This window comes from Cuculus canorus, chromosome 8 (genome assembly GCF_017976375.1).
Source record: "Cuculus canorus isolate bCucCan1 chromosome 8, bCucCan1.pri, whole genome shotgun sequence".
Lineage (NCBI taxonomy): Eukaryota > Metazoa > Chordata > Aves > Cuculiformes > Cuculidae > Cuculus > Cuculus canorus.
In genome coordinates, this window is record NC_071408.1 from 20,720,967 (window position 1) to 20,742,197 (window position 21,231).

A 21,231-nucleotide genomic window follows, 5' to 3' on the forward strand; every position below is an offset into this window, starting at 1 on the left:
TCTCTTTCTCTCTCTCTCTTTCTCTCTCTCTCTTTCTCTCTCTCTCTTTCTCTCTCTCTTTCTCTCTCTCTCTTTCTCTCTCTCTCTTTCTCTCTCTCTCTTTCTCTCTCTCTCTTTCTCTCTCTCCCATTTCTCTGAGCCAATACAATGGTCCAAAGCAGATCAGCTACCAAAAGGGACACCACTGTGGATGATTTCTTTCACTCTTAAGTGCATCTTATTGATGGTTGGAAGTGACGAAGAGCCCTGCTTAAGTCAAGCAGTTGAAAACTGTGGTGTCTGGGAGTTCTCCATTAATGGCGTGCTTAGCTTTAGAAGAAAAGACTGCCATTAAACCAGGCTGAGGCTAAGTACCTTCAATAAAATTAAAAAAATGTCTGAAGACTGTGAACCCCAGAACAATATAGTCAAGAAAATAATACATCAATAGCAACACATCTATGTTCATGAACAATCACAAGACAATTATAGTCAAGTATGTCGTGCTGGTACCGCCCACCTTGAATGATGAGTTATATAAGCAAACAACTGTCCTAGATGCAATGCTGATTACATCTGAAGGGGGTAAAATAGTGGGATGGTCTGATCCAGCTGGCAGGAGAGGAACTAAAGCGGGATCCTGTTGCTCACTGTGGACCAGCTCGTTGTGGAGAGGTGTATTGTGTGTTGCCTTATGTTGCAGATGGCCAGATATAAAATACATTACTGAGTAAGAAGTCCTTCACTAAAATTGGACTATGTGCTGTATTTTCTAGCTGTGGAATGGCTTATTGGGAAAAAAATGGGACCAGCTGCCCAGAGATGTTGCTGCTGGAATGCAGTTCTGCATGAGATAAAGTGAAAACTGAAGGACGAGTGTGTTCCATCTCTGTTCTGTTGCACTAACTGCTAAGATGTTTTGAGAGCTCCCAACCACTCTTCAGCAGCTTCTGATAATTCCACATTGCAGCAAAGAGAGAGAGACAGTGGTCAGGCAGGTGAGAAACTCAGAAAAGTTGTCGTACACTGCTCAGTCTGCATGGTCCCGATTAAAAGGGGCAGTTTGGGTGCACTCTTGTGGATACTTCTGAGAAAAATTGTCCAAGTGGAACCAATTCTCACTGTGAAAATTATTAAGTACCCCTCTAAACTTAAATGTCAAGGATCAAGATGCTTGAAACTCACGTGTTTTTCGCCATTACCCCTGTAACACAGGGAACTGAGGGAAGCAGAGTGAGAAGAAGATGTTCTGAGTAACAGAAGCTTGAAGTTAATTAATGCTCAGAAAGTGGTTTGAAGATGAAAAGCACTGCTGCTAAGTGTTATTAATAGTGGAATAACCCTTCTGTTAATTATAAATAACAATAATGCTGTGGAGCACGCTACTTCCAAAGATCTCAAAATCCTTTTGAAATATGCATCACTGATATATTCTGATATTCTAAATGAGAAGAATGAGGCATGGAGACATCTAACAACTTGTTTGAGTAAAGTGGTTAAATACAGAAGTAGTGGAGCCCAGGACTGCAGTCCAGATCTCATGCTTGCATTTTACAGATTTAACTCCTGCAGGCTGTTCCCCGGCTGCGCAGACACTGTGCAGCAGAGTCCAACCTCTGACTTCTCTTGAGTTACACAGTATCTAATTGTGCAGAGTGTCACCAATGAACTTAGAAGATGTGTGCCTATGGCTCTGATTTCTCCTCTATAATATTAGCAAGTGCAAGGAATCCTTGCAAGGAGTCTGAAACTGTATAAAACTGACAAAGCAATCCAGCCCCAATGCGATACTTCCCCTGAAAGTATCCCTGGGATTCCAGTCTTGCTGTGCATGTGAAAATAAAACCATTCAGTATTGTTCCTCCTTGCCACTGCTTTGTTTTCATTATGGAGTGATACTAGGGATGTGAAAGTAAAGTGAAAAGAACCAGCTTCTATCATAAGAAGAGCATCTCATCTAGGTCTTGCACTCTCTCATTTCTTATGGCTAATAGATGTTCACTGCGGTATAACTTTGGCTCTCAGTTTCATCAGACTCTTTTAACATGAGGATTTTTAGTTCTCAAACTAATCTTTTCCTGTGAAGGAGGGTTCATTTGTATGCTGTTATTGTCATTAACAGTAAAATCTTCAGTCTTAATGTTAGCATCTATTTTGTGCTTCCTTAGAGTAGCTGCAAAGTGCTTCACCACTAACCCAGAGTTCCTCTGTTTTCCCATCACACTGAGGACTATTGTGTATTGTGATCCTCTGCTAATAGAGCAGATTAGCTGAATCACTGCAGTCTCCCAAGCAAGAGATGTGGCACTATTTTTTTCTCTTTTTCCTGTTCAGTTGATGTTATGAGCTTGTCTTTTTATACTGGGAATAATCACTTTGTGTTGTTCTTTTATTATTGCCATTTCTGCTCTAAGGCTTCTAGCTGCAGAGTCCTAAAGCACTTCCTTATTTCATCTTCGTGGCCATTCAGTGTGTTTAATGGGTTTACAAGCAAATCAAGATTTCCATCTTCCTTGAATGGAGCTTCTGTTGGACTCAAGCTGCTTGCACAACTGGGATCACAGGTGTGTGCAACCTTTCAAGTAGTGGTTCTTGCACTCCAGACCAAATTTGCCCAGATGTTATTTTGAGAGCAATCAGGATTATTAACATATAGTTCAGCAAAGTGTTGACAGAATACAAAGCATAAACCACCTTGCGCTGAAATTCCAAACCCGATTAAATGGGCTAATTCACCTACTGCTTAATTGGCTGGAAGCCATATGAGTAATTACGCCACTGACATCTTCCAAAATTATATACTTAATTGTTACATTTATTTGCATCACAATGAAATAACCACATCTCAGTTCAGCACAGCACAGCTCGTCTTATAGCAACAGCCTCGCCAGCACAGGGGAAGAAGCAGTTTTACATTTCATAGTTTTGCCTTCGTGAGAACGTCAATTGGCAAGGTAGCAAAGCAAAGCCGCTGGGGAGATGGGACAGGAAAATGCCTGTTTATTCTTGAACATGTGTAGCTTGTTATTGTAGTACGTGGTGACTTTTATCATAGCATGCTGCAGAAGACTCTTTTCTTTTTTTCCCCCTCTGTTATTGTTCACTAAAATGTATGAATGTAGCAGCGTAATGCTATATTGGTTGTGCTTGCAAACTGCAGTATAATATCACACTCCAGAGATGCAGTGTTTCTATTTGCTATCATAAATTTATTTCGTATTTTCTTTCCTTCATAAAATATATCCCTACTTCTTTATACAAATAATGTCATTCCAAGGAAAATGTATGCAGAACCACTTTGCAGAAAACCTCTATAAGCATTGTTTGGTCTTGGTGTGTAGATCTACTCTCTAATTGCTTTGAATTTACTTTATTGCAAGGCTGGGGATTGCTTTGAAGTGATTATGAAAGAATAAGCAGGCTTCTGCAAAGGGAATTTAGGAAAGAAAAAGCTTTTAAGAAATCCTATTTTGAAGTTCCAGTTGCAGAGGGTCCCTGGTTACTGAAATGTACTGCCAATGCATTCCTTTCATTCTCTTTAACGGTGCACTCTTCTTCATTAATAAGTCTTACACGGGCATGAAAATTGTTTCTTGAGATCATTTTCCAGCCATGTCATTTTGTTGTAGGGGGCCGCAATATTACTGTATTTATTGGCTTTTTGATAGTCCTTTATATGCATTCAGGAATATTTTCATCCATCTTGCAAGAGCTTTACCCAATTCTAACCCTGTTCCAAAATACAATAGACACATGATGGGTTTGCTGGCTGCGTGATATCTTCTTTCTGAAGTACATGAGTTAGGTACAAAGTTCATCTGCGTGACTATTTGGCTAAAATAAATTGAATACTGGAAATAAGGACTTATATGGAACAGATTCATGTTATTTTAAAGAAAATAAATAATGGAATATTAAAAAAAAAAGAGGAAGTGAACATTTGTACTCAAGTTTTTTATATTTATGAACAGTCAGCAGGCCCAGGTGACTGCTGTGAAGTCTGGTGACTTTCTGTAAAAGAAAGGAGTGGGGTCATATTTTTCAGTGTATAATCAATTAGAGATTTCTGTATAAAACCCAAAACAGATCTGGCCATTTTTCTATCCCGGTGTGAACATTAGAGGATGAGAAAGAAGGAATAGAAATCAGACCTATGTTTTTTTCTTCAGACCTTGTGAACAATGTGATTCTCAGACAGCATTCCCTTCTAGAAACTGTCTGCATTCATTTATGAGTTGTTTATTCATCAACAAACTCAGAATTGCCATCCATGCATAGAAGACTTGTTGGTTTTCTGATGCAAAGCTAATAACGTCTGTTCTTAATTAAACATTAACAGTAACAAATGGCTGCCTATCAGGTTTTTATCCACTGTCAATCTGTGTGGAATCTGAACAACTTCTGGAAGGCAGATTTCGTACCCTGCCTCATATAGGGTGCCCTGAACCCAGAATTCACGAAAGCATCACCCGTACAGGCAAGCTCAAAAACGTGTCACCCAGATAAATTACAGGAATGAGGCAAAATGGGGATAAACGCACTGCCTTGTGATGTCTTGTATGGGACTTATGCTGAGGAGGGTGTGCTCAGGGATGTGTTAGATATGACTAGTTTGATGCTGATTTGTGTCTTCCATGTTGCAGCGACTCCAAATTAATAACACTCAGCTTTAGAACCTTTTTTTCAATTGTCTTTAAAATGGATATTTGGGGAAAACGTATCAGGAAAAAATGGGTCTGCTAATAAAATAAAAATTACCAGGCGTCACTGACAGTCCCACAGCAGGTAAATAAAGTAAAGCTCCTGGCACAGAAGAAAATGAAAATTTTTTGTAATGCATTAGTTAAGCTTTAAATTTGTGATAAGTCATAGTTTCTCTGGTAAAAATGTGTTCCTAGTCAGACAGCCTATGGAAAAGTTCAAACGTGTTGTAACTGGATTACAAGCCACACAGCAGATCCTGCCATGGTGGCAGAAATTTGCCATCTCCAGCTCAGTTGGGGCTGTCACCTCCTGGGTGAGCTCTCCTCAACTGGTTCAGTACTGAGTTTTTTCTCTCCACAAAGACAAGGCACCTTTTCCCCTTCTCATTTACAGTCTGTCTCCACAGAAGTCAATCAAATGCTCTTACCTATAACTCACTTCAAACACTTGCTGACTTCAAAAACACTAGTTCAAAGAACTCTGGTTCATTTGCTGTTTTTGCAGTAGTTACAGCCTGAATAATTAGCTAATACCTTTTAAATATGTGTTTTAAAGATTATGATTTAAATCCCCAAACTGTGTCATCATTTGGAAACAAGTCCCCTTAAAACTGCAGAGCAAGCATAAATTACAGAAAAGCTCCAGATGGTCCAGTAGTTTGCTGTTTATTTACAGTAAGCCAGATCCTTCCCCTCAGCCTTTTATCTCAGAAAATACAGTCAGTTTGAAAAAGGCGAGGGGCTTTCTCTGAGCTCTGTGAGGTATCTGGGTCTTTTTACCAATGTGCAATTGAAAAAGCCACCTTGGCTTATTCTGGTGCCATAAATCAGATGGGAAGGTCCAATGTACGCAGGTGTCCTAAGCAGCATTCCTGTCCTGCACAGCTGGCAACATCTGTGTCCCATCACCCCGAGCCAGAGGGAGAGCTGCTGGGGGGGCCACTGGTGAGACACTTTTGAATTTATTATTATTGTCTTTTTTATTATTTTGCCCTTGACTGTTTTGAGGATCATGACAAGAGCGTTTTATTATTTTACGATCCGTGACTTTGAAGGTAGGACTACAAAAAAGATTTCACTGAAATATTTGGGATATTTGCAACTCTGGTATCTCTAGCATGACTCTGCTCTGCTGTCTAATCGTTCCCAACTAGTCCCCGTTTTCCCTGATCACAGATGTTGCCCTAAATCAGAAGAAAGCTCTGTTGTCCATCTATGCCGAGATCTATAGAGAACATCTTTTTGGGTTTCCTGGTACATTTTTTGTCAACTGTGTTTTTCTTGTATGCTTGTTTGTGCTCCAGCTGGGCCTTCTGTGCCTTGTTCAGAGAAGCAAACCCTGCCAGCACATTACATTATTTATAAGGCAGAGATGCTATCAGATCTCACTCAGGTTGGAAGAGACTCCGCTTTCAAATAATTATAGGATTTACATTTATGTAGTGCCTCTCCGGGAGACCTTGAAGCACTGTGTCGAGTGTCAATATGAATCTAGGATTGTTAGTTTGCTGCTGAATAGAAACAAATCTCTCGGAGAGGAGCAGGGGAGCAAATACACCATTGGTGGCCACCTGCCAGAGACTGTGAGGAGAGTTTAGGTGAGAGGTAGAGCTTATCTACACTGGAACTGAAGTGAGAGAACAGCCTGAAGTGATCTGTAGAAAGAGCACTGGACACGTACGTGACCAGTGGGGACAGAGTCCTGGTCCTGTTTTTCATCTAAAAGAGTTTTTAGTGGCTTCGTAGTTCCTTATGCAAAACAAACGGGAACTTCAGGTCCGTTCTGCAAGGCAGGGATGAGCAGTCTTCTGGTTTCGACAGAAAGGAGGGCTTGGAGTGGTGTGGGGCGAATTCAGGGGTACACCTACAATTTAATCACAGCCACTTACTCCTCAGCTGCTTTACATCTATTAATGCCATTTTCCAGTTTTAGCCATGACTTGGCATGTTTCTGGCTTCTCAGCAGGGACAGGCACAAGCTGCAGTTTCCTCCGAAGTTCATTTTATTGGGATATTTCTAACATATGCCTGTCTCTGGGAAGGTGTTTGCTGGAAGAAGGGTGTTCTGGGAGGATCTGCAGAAGATCCGTATTTTAAACATAAAGCCTAGTGAAGAACTTAATTTTAGTGCATTTGCAAGTGGAAGAAGAGCTCTACTTGTTCTTGCCCCGGCGCAATGCAACACATCAGTTAAGCAGTTTGGAGAAGCAGATTAACTTAGTGGAGGCGTCACAAATGACACCCTTTTTCTTTTTAATCTGGAAGGAAAAGGGGCTTTGCCCCTGTGTTACCCCAGTTCTCATGGGATGATCTGAACAGAGGTATCTTCTGATGTGATCAAAATACATTTGATTACTACTTTTTGAAGACTTATATTGTGGCTGATATAAATTGTCCTGATTTAAGATCACGAGGGGTCTTTGTGTTTGTTGCAGCACAAATAAACATGCAGAACAGTTTGAGGATATAACAGAGTCTGGGGGCTTCAGGCTGAGAAGATGCAATTTTGAAAGCTGACTAAACGAGCTATGTTACTTTTGTTGATAATTTCCAATCAGGTTTATAACTACTGGTTTTTAAAAGCATACAGAACTCCCAAACTCTGAAAATTAATTTTGTACTGATGGACCTGCTTGAACAAACATAATAAAAAATGTGCTCTCTGTCACGGCAAGCTGAAAAAGCAGATGGCAGTCGGAAGCTGAGCAGCATACAGAAGTTTGAAATTTTAAATTAAATCAATTTGAAGCTTTGTTTGTGCCTAAGGCAAGCTTTCCCCTCAGATGAAGGAGAGTGGCTAGCTGTACTCTTTTACATGGGCTCTGGTTTTGAAAAAGCTGCTGAAAGATATGAAATCATCTACGATCTACACCATTGTATTAGTCTGGCCTAATAGTGGAGCGGAAATAAAAATTTAGGTTGGTCCTGAACAAGAAGCCTTCCCAAAAACGTAAACTCCTGTAATGAGATGGGTTACAGAAGATGGGCTTCTGCTTTTACACAGCGTGCCATAAATATTCAGATTATGTCATATGTTTCCTGTGCTCTAAAGAGATGTAAAAAAATAAGTGAAGAAAGAAAGAATCCTCAAGCAGACATACACACCATGTTGTTCAGTCACAATAACTCAAGTTGCACCTCGATTTAAACATCAGGAACTGTCTTAACTTTGCTGTCAACTCACAGGAGATCACGGAGTAAAGCAGGGAAGATGCTCCCTGGGCAAAATTTTGTTCTATGTATTTAAGAGTTCATTAGTAAGATGGGATAGGCTGAACCCTGAGGTCTTTATTTTCACTTACTCAATACTCTCCAAGATTTTAATGAGAGCTTTACCTCCATAAAAACTGTGACAGTAAGATTGCTGTCTTCTGCAGAATCACAAGCCTTTTTCTGCTCTCTCCTAGCTTTTTGATAACTGCACCTTCTTTGTAGTTAACCAGCTTTGTGTAGGGATCCTTGGAGCAGGTCTCAGGCTTCTGTTTCATGGCCACTGATTGCTACATTAGTTCAGTAGTGAAAAGCTATTTTATTTCTGCTGGGTTTTTTTTTTTTTGGCCTCTCCTTTTTGGAAATCATCCCATCAAATTGCAGCTTTATTCATCTGTTGCCTTGAGCTCTACAAACCTGCTGCTGCTGGTTTGTGCGATTCCTACCCTGATCAGCAGTGCTGAAATCAGTCCCAGGGATTTTATTAGCCCCTAGACCCTCAGACCTCCTCTGGGGTGATGGGTGTGCAGCTGGTTTTGAGAGTACATGCGCATGTACGGAAGGGAAATAATCATTTTAGCAAAGCACAAGAGGAAAGAGACATTAAAAGAAAATCAGTTTAATGACTTTTAATTTTGCAGAAAGAAAAAAAAATAATATCAGGATTCTCAAATGTTGGCTGAGTTCTCAGTCAGCCTTTTAAATAAATGACTCAGTCTGTCCCTTGCTCCTTCTTTAGGGATGCTAGTCTGGTGTTCATCCATTTGGTCAAGATAAGTGGTTTGTGCTGCGCTGAGCATTCACCTGGAATCCACTGTCAATGTAAACTATACTTTTATGTGGGAGAGTAGATGTTGGAAGTCGCTAGAAATGTGGCAAACTCAACTATATTGAAATACCAGCTATAATTACTGCAGTGCTCCTGAGAAAAAGTATAGAGGAGAAGAACATAACAGCCAAATCTGATGCTCCACCACGTCCTGTGGGACAGGCCGGAGTGTGAAATCAGTGTGACTGTGGGATGAAGTGTGGGCTGTGCAAAGGAAGGACCACGTGAGGTTTCTGCCCATCAGACACCCAGGTTAGGCGAGCTGCGGCTTTGCTTATTGGTTACAGGAGCCTGGGACGTTGTTTTACCTGCAGATTGAGCTCGGGCAGATCAGCAGCGTTGTGTCACTGAATGCATTCGCTGCACAGCGCTTAGAAATGGGGATGTGTGGATTACAGGCTTAATTTGACTTTTCCTAACTTTTTTCCTCTATGTTATCAAACCTATCAGGTTTTGCAACAAGTTTGTACATAGCCTGAATTGCTGGAGCTTGTAGCTCTGTCTCCGCAGCGGTGTTGTTCCCTGCCTGCATGGAGGTGAAGAGGAGTTGGGAGCTTCTGCTCCTGACACTGTGCTTGTGCCAGTACGTGGGTCATTTCTGAATCCCATTGGACACGGTGGCTGTGTGCTGCCTCGGCAGCGTTGGTCTCCAGGAGGCTGCAGCAGGACTGCACCAGTGACCTCTGTGGCTGCGCACAGCGTCTGATTCCCAGCAGTCACACACAGTTGCCTTCTTCAGTGGTGATATGCTGATTTATGCTGAAAGGCTTGCTACAGATGATAGGTCACCGCTGCTATTGACATTTTTCTAGTGCTTAACCACTCATTCTTTTTTCTGATGCACAGTTCCTTTTGCATCCCGCAGGTCGGAGTGCACGATACGAAGAGCAGTGGAGCTATTGCTCAGTGTCACCAGCATGTTCAGTACATGCTTCCCTGACCACTGATTATTATCCTTGCTGATGCCCAGGGCTCCACTGTAGCGAAGCACTTGGTATCACTGCCAGCTGCACTAACTACCAACCAGCTGGCAAAGGGCAGGGGAAGGGAACACAGAAAGACCACACTGGAAAAAATTACATTTTAGATGCAAGTACATCCTTTTTGACAGTACAGCTTCAGAGAGATCAACGTGGGCTTTTTAGTAATAATAAATAAAGCTCATGGACAAACCAGAAACTGGGTGTGACTTTCCCTTCATCAATAAATTCATGTGGCTCCATTTGGCTTTAACAATCTTACTCCTTTTGAGGGCTTTCTGTAGAAATGATAATTAAAAATGGCAAAGGAGGAAAACTGTCCCCTTGCTACTTTTCTTCCACTCTCCCTCTGTTGATCCGTCTTGCAGTCATAAGAGCTGCCGTGTGCCAAAGAGTGTAAAATAGCTAATACAGCTCTCTGGTACCCTGAGCTGTTGGAGACTGGGAACACTATAGCCGAGGGACCTGCTTCTCTTTTGGGAATTTCTTCTCCTGTACCAGCATTTTGAGCAATGTCAGCGTATTTTCTTTCTGTAGTCCCAGATAATTTTTAGAAATCTTCCTGCTGGGAAAACCATGGAAGGAAGCAGATGGACAAAATAGTCTGGATGTTTCCGGTGTCGGACATCCAGATAAGGGTTTGGACAGAGAAGCGTGTCTGAACTATTTGGATTTACTCTTTTTGCATGGAGTGTTGTAAACATAAAGCCTGCGTGTGACGCAGATACGTGGTGTGTGAAGTTCGAAGATTCACCAAAAAAATGCGTGTTAAGAGTCATAGGCTCATGGAGCTGATGTTCTGGATCTGCCTTCCAGTATGTGCTGGGAAGTTTATAAGGAGATACCAGGGTACTGGTTTGCCTCTCAGATGCCACTTTTTGCATAAGCAGACACTGCCTTTTTTTGGCTTCCCTGGTCGGCAACCACCACGGGGTGCTGATCCAGCTGCGGGCTGCTGATGTCGTCTGGCAGGCTGGTGCGTGGGTATTGATTGCACGTGTGCAATCTGAGTCAAAGTGAGAAGGAGATCAGCTGGTGTGAAATTACCCCTTAACTCCAGTGGAGCAGTGTATCTCACCTCTGCTGAACATCTATACCATTAATAGTGGCTCTGGCTTCTCCAAAAGCTCTTACACATATCTTGGATTTAGGTCTATTTCCAGACCTTTGATTTAAGTGTATCTTGAATATGAAGAGTCAGAAATTAGCTTTGTCATTAAATTGGATGTTACATTGCTACTGCTACCGGGCATTTGTGTGATAAATTAACTTGGCTAAAGTTGCATCGGGTGAAGGCCCCTCCGCAATGCTGTCTTACAGGCTTTACAGGTATAAACACACTTATAAATGTAGCAGCCTAACTGCATAAATCTTCAGATGTGTTTGCATGTGGCTACCCTTGGCTATCCAGATTTAATTATCTTCAGATAATTAAAAATAATATATCAAAACACTGCAGTATGAATAGAAAGGACAGGGGTTTGGGAAGCCTCAAGCACCTCTATTGTGTCTTGATAGATGCACGTGCTGCGTGCTTTCCTGTGTGTTCCTAGCGAGCTCTGCATGCCCAGCTAACATTGTATTAAGTTTCCCATGAAACAACGCCCCTGCCCCAAAAATGGTAGCTATTTCTTCTTTCTTTTGTGTGTCAGAAATATGTGATTTTGTTGTCAGCACGTTTTTTGTAATGAAAAGCAAATGGTATCCAATATGTCTTGGAGAAAACGTGCAAACAACAGCAAAATTATATGTTGTTAAAAAAAAAGATATGTAGCTTGTTTACTGTCAATACAACTCTTAATGACAGAGTACAAGGAAAATGTACCCAGTGTTTGCTGCATGTGTGCAGCGATATGTGTACGATTGGAATGTATATATGCATTAAAAACTGTACCATGAGAAATTAAGTTGCAGGTATTGGATACACATCTGCAGCATTTCAGAGAGCTGAGAGTGCTTATTCACAAAGTGAATAAGGACTTGGTTCTGCAAAAGATGGACAAATTGAAAATCCTTGGCTGGCCTCCGCAGAGCGAAGACATAGACAGCTCCCAGAAATTACTGCTCTGCAATTTGCTCTAATTTTACGTTCACATATGGAGAGTAATGTCCTAAATCACAAGTCTGAACAAGGAAAAAGACGAACGAAAAAAAGATTATATTTGTGTGTGTGTGCGCACATCTGTGTGGGTGGTGTCAAATAACTATGGGAAGAGCCTTCTGTAGTTTTTTTGCAGTATCCCGTTAACTTTTGTCCAAGCAAGTAGCCACTATGTAGAATTTATCCTCAAACTGGAGTTGACTTTAGGTTCCTGTGTTAATCACTGTAACTTGGAAAATGGATTTTTTTCAAAAACTCTCTCATTTGAAGTAAGATTATGAACGATTTGCTATTCCTGTTGCCAGTAGAATTGATTGATCTTGCTTTGAAACCAGCTAGTAGGTGTCTAGGGTAAAATTTCAGTGTTTTTGAAACACACAGCAAAATTACTACGGACTTCACAAATGTCAGATTCTTCACAAATATGAAAACTTACTGCTTGCAACCAGGATACATATTTTACATGGAGATCTAGTCATGCTAAACCTTGCTCATGCAGTGAATTTTTGCAAGAAGTGAATAAAAGGGAGAATAAATGCTTGAAAGGAAACTCATGGACCCTGATTGAATGGCTGTCCATAAATATTTGATGCCAGTATTTGTCCTGCTCTTGCAGAGACTCTTAAAGAGCTTTTCCTCTGTGATCTTTACTTGACTATTCTGTTCTTTCTTCTCCCCATCTGTTGGATGGCTCATTTCTGTTCCAGTTGTGAAAATGTTCGTCTCAAAATGGAACTGCCATTAATAATTATGATAGTTTAAAAAAATAAATCTGTAGGCTGTTTGTAGGAGTGTGTTTTAACAAAAAACTATTAAACTCTCTGCATCTGCCCCCACAGCCCTATTTATATGTTACCAGTAGTCCTCAGCATAGCCAAGTTTCAGGTAATTACCCCCAAGACTGTTCACCACACATCTACAAGTTCTTGGGGTTTGGATCTGATTCCTTGTTTTTAAAAACATGGGGATATGAAGATTTCTTTCCTTGTCCCTGCTGGAAGCTGCATTATCACCCCAATGATAGCTTCAGATGGGAGGATCCAGTCCGGCTCAGCTGCATGGGCGCTTGATATTTGCTGCTTTTTGAGGCTTTATTTGTAATCTGTATTTCTGATTATGCCCATGTAAAGGAAGGCCCTGGAGCCCTTAAAGGACTCCTCAGGCCCTTTGAACAGTGGTATGCTACCCCCGAAATAGGGGTATTTGCACTACACAATTAAAAACTACAGAAGACTTTATTTGAAAATCGTTGTTATAAATCTAATTTTCTGGTGGAACGTTCAGCCTAGGAAAGCCACAGAGTCTCGCTGCTGTCACTGCTGTTTTACGCTGTTGTAACCCATTAAGTTCAATAATGACGGCCTTCGTTTACACCCTTCTAGTGTGCACCAAACTGCCTGGAAGCTGTGGCCACTGGGATGCTGCTTGTCTGCTCTTTGCTCGTAGAATAAGCCATGTAAACAGACTGTGCAGAAACACAGCACAAAGGTGAGCACAAAGGTGACTATCGCCGGTGAGGAGCAACCTTGCTCACTTTAGCTTCTGTGCACTCATACTTTGCTTGAGATGGCTGTTGAGATTTTACATGCAGTATTACGTTGAGTGGCAAAAAATAGGAAATGAACAATTGTGTTATTGCTGTTAATATTTTTTCTTTGCAGCTGTAAAACAATAGTGAGGGGGGAACAACTGGGATGTAGTTTTAGCTCTGCTATGACAAGTATTGGCCTCACAGCTCCCAGTAAGCTAACAAGAGATGCGCTCCCAGGGTCCATACCCTGTGATTAGTAAGATGCAAGAGGGAATTTGGATCCAAAGTATTTTTTAATATTTTTATTTTTGTTTATTTAAATTGGGTTTTGGCATCTAAGCCTTGCCATTGCCTATATTTCTGGGGGAACTGGGACTTCCTGGTGAGAGTAGCTCTCAAGAAACATTCAAGTGTTTAATATTTTCAGCAAGACGTTGTTACAGTTGGTGGCCTTCCCAATCAAGAATGACATTAATGAGGGAGCTGGTCTTAAGAATGAGTGCCGTTTCCCAGCGAATTGAATGATATCTACACACATACTCATTTGAAATGTACAAATGCAGAAATGTGAAAATTAATTCAGAATATCTTTGTGATCATTTTTGAATAATTAAAAGCTCTGACATAGGCCCTTTCATTTCTTTATTCAACCACTACAACCACTTTTTTTTCCCATGGTAAATTGTATAACGACCTTAATCTGTGATACTGAAAGAATAGACTTTTAAATCAAAATAAGCGTAAGGAAAAAAAAAGGAGCATATTAATTGCTCCTTCTTCCTACACAGTTTTTTTCATTCTCTTTCCTTCAGGCATTCCTTGCATAAAAATATCCATTCACCAACTGTTCACCAACTGTTCCTCCGCTCATTGCCCTACCTTAGATTTCATTTTAAGACACTAGTGAATATTTGCTCTTCAGCCTCACAGTCTTTGATGATTTCTTCAGGTTTTTAAAGGTAGCAATTGTGGATATACCAAACAGCAACAGTGAGTTAATGAGCACTTTCTGGAGGGGGCTTAGGTGTTATTAGACTTACACTTTAAGGAACTGTTACTAGAAATGTGGCACAGATTAACCAAACTGCCAGCAGCGTATTCCTCAGTTTAGCACCGCTCAGTGGTTTAATTCCTCTCACTCCTAACCTTCAAGTATTGGCACTTTCCAGGTGCATTCTTCCCTATCATACGATCAAGTGGTGCCTTTTCAAGCTTGGGATTTGGTTTTGGGAGGGGAGGTGAAGGTGAGACGGGAGGATAGAAGGTAATACTTCAACACTATTGCAGTGGCACATTTGTTTTGTGGCTTTGAAGGTTGTTTCTTTCACCAGTGGCGAAGAGACAGAAGAGGGGTTTTGTGGGTTTCGCGTGGGGCTCTGTGTGCAGCTGAGTCTCTGGGCAGTCCAGGGATGTGGCTGGAGTCACAGCATGGTCACCACAGGCAGCGCATTCACTTTGTCTGCTTGAGGCAGGAATGGAACAGGACATAACACAGTGACCAGGGCTGGAGAGACCCTTCTGACAGGCCTGCAGAGCTTTTGCTGAGAACAAACTCCAGATCTTGCCCTGCACCCTATTATTTATATCTTCATTTTTGCTGTAGCTATTTACACTGTTTTCCCCTTCAGAAATAGAGAAGCAGATTGAAAACTCAGACTGTATCTGTAACCATTAAAGTAGATGTTCAGCCTATAACAACGAACTCCTGCAACTACCTACTAAATTATGCACAAACACACCAATTCCTTGAAGGCTGCAGACAAGTGGAATAAATATCTTCTCTTACCAGCTCGGGGGGCTGACTGTGCAGTTTCTTTTTTTGTTTCCACGTGGTGGGCCAGGTGGCCTCTCCTGAAGGTAGCTGAGATGAACAAGGCTTTTGGGAGGCAGCATTAGTTACTTTTTCAGAGCTTTATATTCAGCTTTACAGGAAAAAGTTATAAAAAATTAAACATGCTGTACACAAACCTATTTCTTTTTCCTGGGAATGAGGCTGGTGTCCTAGTCTTAAAAACTATGAAGACATGCAGAGTGTTAGAGCTGTGCTTGAAAAAGGAGAGGAGCAGTAGGAAATGCTGGCTGAAATGCCTGCTGCATCCTTCCTTTTTCTCTTCCCTTCCATATTTTAAGGGCTCCATCATCATTTAGATACCTGTGACAGCCCATCTTCTCATAATAATATAGGCACAGGAACTGAGTGAGACCCAAGGTCCATCTATTCCTGTATGTTGTCTCTGACAATATTCATTACAGTCTTTTGGGGAGAAAGTGTAAGAGCTGTGCACGAAGGAGATACGGAATAATGTGATTCCCTGCATGGTCTCCTTTGGATCTATAATGCTTAGAGACTGACCTATCCCCTGAGGCACAGGGTTTTATATCCCTTCAGGTTTTTTTTCTGTCATTAGCTATGACAGCGCTGGATGTAAGAGTGGACGTGTTTGTTGTTCCTGTGGATTTTCTCTGCTTTCTGTCTCTTGAGACGTGTGATCTTGCATCTTGTTTTTGCGAGTGAAGCAGGACATGCTCCTTCCAAACAAGTGAATTATAGGGACGTGAAGGGACATTGCAAAAGGACTAACATGCCCCCTCTTCATTATTCTTTAGGGCTGATTATAAATAATCCAGATTTTATGATGGATTTTATGATTGAGCCCAGAAGAATTTACAGCGCAAGTAATCGAACATTTTGTTGTGCCTTTTAGCTCTGTGGATTAGTTTGGCCAATTTCAATATATTTCCCTTATCTCTCTAATGTAGGGGCTTTTATAGAGCCCCTCAAAGGAACATTATTATGCCCTGCACTGAGATTATTTTATGTGCAAAATGAAATCCCTCGTACCTTTACTTTTTCATCCATTGTTTTTAAAGCCACAATACAGACTGATAATTTTGGAAAGCTCTTGAAAGAATAGGTGGGATTTGCTCATAAATCAGCTGTGCTTTGATCTGGCTGTTTGCTTCCTTAAGGAGCTCTAAAAGGTGATAATATTTCAGTATTTTTTTATTTCCCCCAGCATCCAGCTTTCACGAATGGCGTAGGTGTGTGAGAATCATCAAGGTTTATTAGGTTCAGATTTCGCTTCCAGTGTTTTCTTTCACATTTTGGTTAGCAGTGGTTTGATTGTTGAGGTTTTGGATGCACCCGATTACTGACCTGTGTTCTCTCATAATGACTTACTATAGTCACTTAAGTTCTTGATGCTGATACATGTAAGTGACAAATGCAGACCTGTAATGAAATATAGAAAATGTTGCTGTAATGTTTGATGTTCTTCAGTTTGGAGAACAGAGCAGATGGGGTATGGAATTTTGTTTTTATTTATTGTATTGCTCTTTGTGCTCATTCCATGAGTCTGGTAACAATATACGCTATTGTGCCACTTTGATTTAGAAGCAGCTTTACTTCAGGAGTGTAATTACCCTTTCTTTAGCATGAGTTCATTCTTGGTGCATGGGGAAGTGTTCCCATATTTCTTCTTTTGTCCTTGTTGGTACTTTCTTTTGTGACATTCTCTCTGTTCGTATGATCTCTGACCCTAGTGATGCACAAGTCACTTCTGAGTCAAACTATGAATGAACCGTGTTCAGAACAGCTACAAAAAAATAGTCTTTGCTTCAGGAACTGTTTGATGCCGTAGTCCCTAGGGAAAGATGTTTGTTTCCCAAAAGAAGAAAAAAACCTTACAGTGAACAAAAGAAATAATCTATTGAGCATCATTTTACTACTGACTAAGAATAAAAATACTTTAAGTCTGGACATGAATGACTTCAGCAAAGCATTTTTCAGGTTGAGTGTCTACTCTGCAATTCAAAACACAATTGAATATTCAGAATTATTTTTTATTCATCATTTCAAAATGCATCAAATGTATTTTTTTTTAAACTGAAAAACATGCTTAACAGTACATTTTCTAAGGCTGTTGTTGGCTTCTAATGGTGAGTCCGTTTGTCCTTTATCAGAATGGCAACACATGGCTAAACTAACAAACTGCTTTAACTGTCTTATGCACGTGGTTAGTCTGCTAGCATTTGTGTTGAATTGCAGAGAGGTGATAAGGATGCAGCAACCGTTTCATCCAGGTTTCCATTACAGAGTTGGATTTCAGCAACATCCCTCCTCGCCTGCACTGTTCCCTTGTAACCTAGAAGTAAAAAAAAAATCATGTTTCAAGTCTAGCTGGCTGGATCCACCCTGGCAAGGAGTATCCTTTCAGATAACTTCGACAGAACCGAACAGGTTCTTTGGAGATATAAAGCCTCCACATTGGTTCTGTAATTGTTATTTTTCACGTATTATTTAATGCTTCTATATCCCCTTCTTGCAGCCCATCCAGTTACTGAGTTATGTCACGTACGAATCACAAACAGATGATGGGTCCTGCCATTCCAATGGCATCTTCCAGGTCTAGATGCAGACACGGTGCGAACATCCCCCCAGGGAACATAAGATGCTCCCGATTCATCACTGAGTTCCGGGATGCCATCTGCAGTTCCCAACGCTCCTTGCCCTTTCAGGGCAGCCACATTGCCAGCATAGAAAGTTAATCATATCTGTCTCAGACTTTTCTTTCCAAAGTCGGTAATTCATTACTGTGGCCCACAGAGTTCAGTGCTTTGGCTGAGAGCTGTTTTGATAAATTAATTATGGTCTTTTTTCAGTAGCTGTTAGGAAAGTAAGAAAGTTTTGTGCCAAATGGGGAGAAGATCTCAGTGCAGATACGTGACACCATGCATGAGGACCTAATGCGAATATGGGTTATGCTTTCTTTGGCTGTCAACGTTGCCTTGAAATTACAATTCTTCCTGGTTTTTTAATTGTTTTTAGAGGCCGTCGTTGATGTGAAATTCACTTGATTAAAGTTGACTGCAGCTTGGATGCTTTGAAAGTTTTATTATGAGCCACCACTGGCTGGAAGAGCAGGGTGCCTATTAAGTTATCTGCTATCGTCTTCTTTTTGGTTGGTCCTGAGAGAGAAGTACTAGGTCACCGTGTCAATTTGTTTACAGTGGTAGGACATCATTTTAGCTACTTTCTGGGTTTGCACCTAATTTCCCTTCCAATTCTGTTAATATTCACTTTCATTAATATGATACAATACCAGACAATCATCTCAGGGCCCTTTTGTCATCTTAATGAAAGTTAAACTACAACAATGATACACTTCCAGTGCAAGGTGATTTGACTGCAGTAGGGTAGGCAATTACTATTGCATTAACATATCCACATTGCATTAATGACCAAGTGCCACACTCGCTATCAGGAGGCTTTGGTTTACTTTTGTCTCACATGCAGAAAGAGATCATTAGAGTTCCATGAATAACGGAATTCAAAGAAGAAAAAAATACTTATTAGGGTGTTTTATCTCTCTTCCTGCCAATATAAAATTCCTCTTTTTCAGTACATATTCTATGGTTGTGTTCTTTTTCCTGACAAAATGTCTGTGTTAGATTTCCTGAATAAGTCTCTGTGGGAAATACGATCCAAGTGCTATTAGGATCAGTGGCAGGACTCCTGCTGATTTCAGCAACAGTTGAATCAGGACTGTAAAAACTTGGACACGTCTTGGTAGATAGTTTCTTCCAAGCAGGGTTTTAATCTCTAAAGACAGTAGGAGATGTACAGGGTCTCTCTGTTCACATACTGTAGCTATAGAGCATTTGCAGGACTGTGGTAGTTGCTGGATGTAGGCAGCTAGAAGGCAGATGGAATGCACGTGATTACACCCACGTTGCCTATTGATAATTCGTTATTCTTTCACCTCCAGAAGATATTTTCAGATCTATTATCTTGAAAAAGGCACGAAATATTTATTTTAAAATATCTTTCTGTGTGGGGCACAGCTTTATTCCACAGCTGCTGTTTTGTTTTTGTGATTAAGAGAAGACATCATGGTAAGAAGACAATTCAAGATGCACACACCCTTCCTGTGTGCCACTTCTCTGTCGATAGCACCCAGAGGTTGTGAGAAAGTATCATAATTTCTGCAATATCCAGGGAAATATTTCTGAAAGCAGGATGATTCTTAATTTTCATCCATGTAACCTTTGGGAAAGCCATGTGTGGTTTTGTGAGTGGTCTTGCCCTTTGTACCCACTGATTTCGCGTGCCAGCGTGGGACCTGTTTATGTTGCTTTGCTGATACCCCTGTGAAGTGCCTATGTCTTGCAGTCCTCTATATTTTGCTTTATCTGTTGAGCGAGAGATATGCCACTCTTCGCATTTTGCTCATGTGCAGTCTGGTGCTTGCCCGTTTTCAGAGCGTTTCAGGGGTCTTAAAAACAGACAGAACTCCCTTCACACTTGCAAGTGTAATCCCACTCATGACTTAACTCTGCCTGTGTTTCCTCTTCCTAGGTTACATGATACATACATATACTTGCTGGGTCAGGACACAGAGAATTGTATAGAAAACGGCAGCTTTCAGATAGCTCAATGAAGGCTGGAATGAATAATAGTGTTTTACACCAGAAAAAGCTGAAGGCTGCAGGGGACAACATTGGGCTGTTCATCCTGTATGCAAAAAAACTACCTATGAATGCTAAAGTATGTGAGAGCTACAGCAGATGCCTGTGATTTCGAGATCTGAATAACTCTTATACTTGCCAATAGCTCTAACATACTGGGATTATCCACCCTCTCAGATAAAAGTATGGTTTATAAAATGTGGAGTATAGGCAAGATTGCGCAACCTTGAGCACTACTAACGCCAATAAGAGAGGGGACAATAAGGACTTGCTAACCTTCTCTTATAAGGGCTGTGTTCTCTTTCAAGATTTCTCAAAGTCTGGTGTAGCATCCTGACTGCAAATCAGCCTAGGGAAAGAAAACCTCCTCGGACTTTGAAATTTAGAGTGGTTTCTGGTTTTGCCATCCCAGGTGGCAATTTTCCCCCACAACGTGAATGGTTGGCATGGGGTGTGGTTGTAGGGGTAGTAATTTTTACTAAATTGTTAAATAATTGATAGATGCACGAACAGGATCTTTACACTGCCAGATTTAAAGCATTACAGGCTATAATATTGCTATTAAGGGTTTTGGCTGAGATCAAGTATAGTGTAAGCTTTGGTTTATGCATCTTCCAAAGCAGCCTCACAACAGATTCAGAGGTTGTGAAAATGTGTTCTTGTGTTGGTTTTTTACTTTGTTCTTTCTAATGATATTATCACAAAAATGTAGTTATTTAAGTAATTATAGGAGTTTATCCTTCATATGCTAATAAATTGACATTTGCAAACAAGAACCATATATGTCAGTAACCAGATCAGTAACTGTAAAATAATTTCTACTTATCTCATCTAGTAAGATCACTCAAAGGCAGCCTCGGGCTTCCAGGCAGCAATAACATAAATACCAATTTAAGAGGTCTAGTCAATAAAGTGCATAGCACAAACACTCCAAATGTAATTAGTTACTCTGTTCTATTCCCATTGCGTTACCTATGGATTACGTCTATGGATTAGGCCTTCAAGAAATGTTTCTTTCCTGCTGTTTTCCCCTCGCTATAAATCTGGGAGGTCCGGAGTTAACTCCCACCTTTGGGTGGGAATTGTTTGCCTACAAATGTACCCTCTTCATCAGTTGCTGCCACCCCTAGTCTAGGGAATTTCTTCTGGGGGAGTTTGAAAGGGATTTCCGTGCCTGTTAGTACTTATCTGAGCACCTAGGGGAGGGATCTGGGTATCTTATTAGGATAACGTACAAAAATTGGAGTCATATTGAGATTACTTTGGAACTCTTACTCCATTTAAAAAATGCAGGAACTAATTTCTAATTATATTTCTTGCATGTCAGAGCTACGGGTTTTCTGCCAACAGACAGAGAGCGAGGCAGCATGACACTGCCTGCCTTTCTTTGTAGTTTGCTGATGGGGAATGTTAACCTCCTCCTTCTCCAG

The 21,231-nt window shown here is 40.9% G+C and overlaps 1 protein-coding gene across 2 annotated transcripts in view; it reads left to right on the forward strand.

The window, feature by feature from the left end:
- The window catches only part of DAB1 (DAB adaptor protein 1), a 449,364-nt gene that overhangs the window by 75,256 nt on the left and 352,877 nt on the right, over positions 1-21,231 (forward strand). For both annotated transcript variants that reach the window (XM_009569159.2, XM_009569158.2), the window contains exon 2: positions 13,185-13,290. The gene's annotated coding sequence lies outside the window, so the exon portion shown is untranslated. The remainder of the gene's footprint in view (positions 1-13,184; positions 13,291-21,231) is intronic.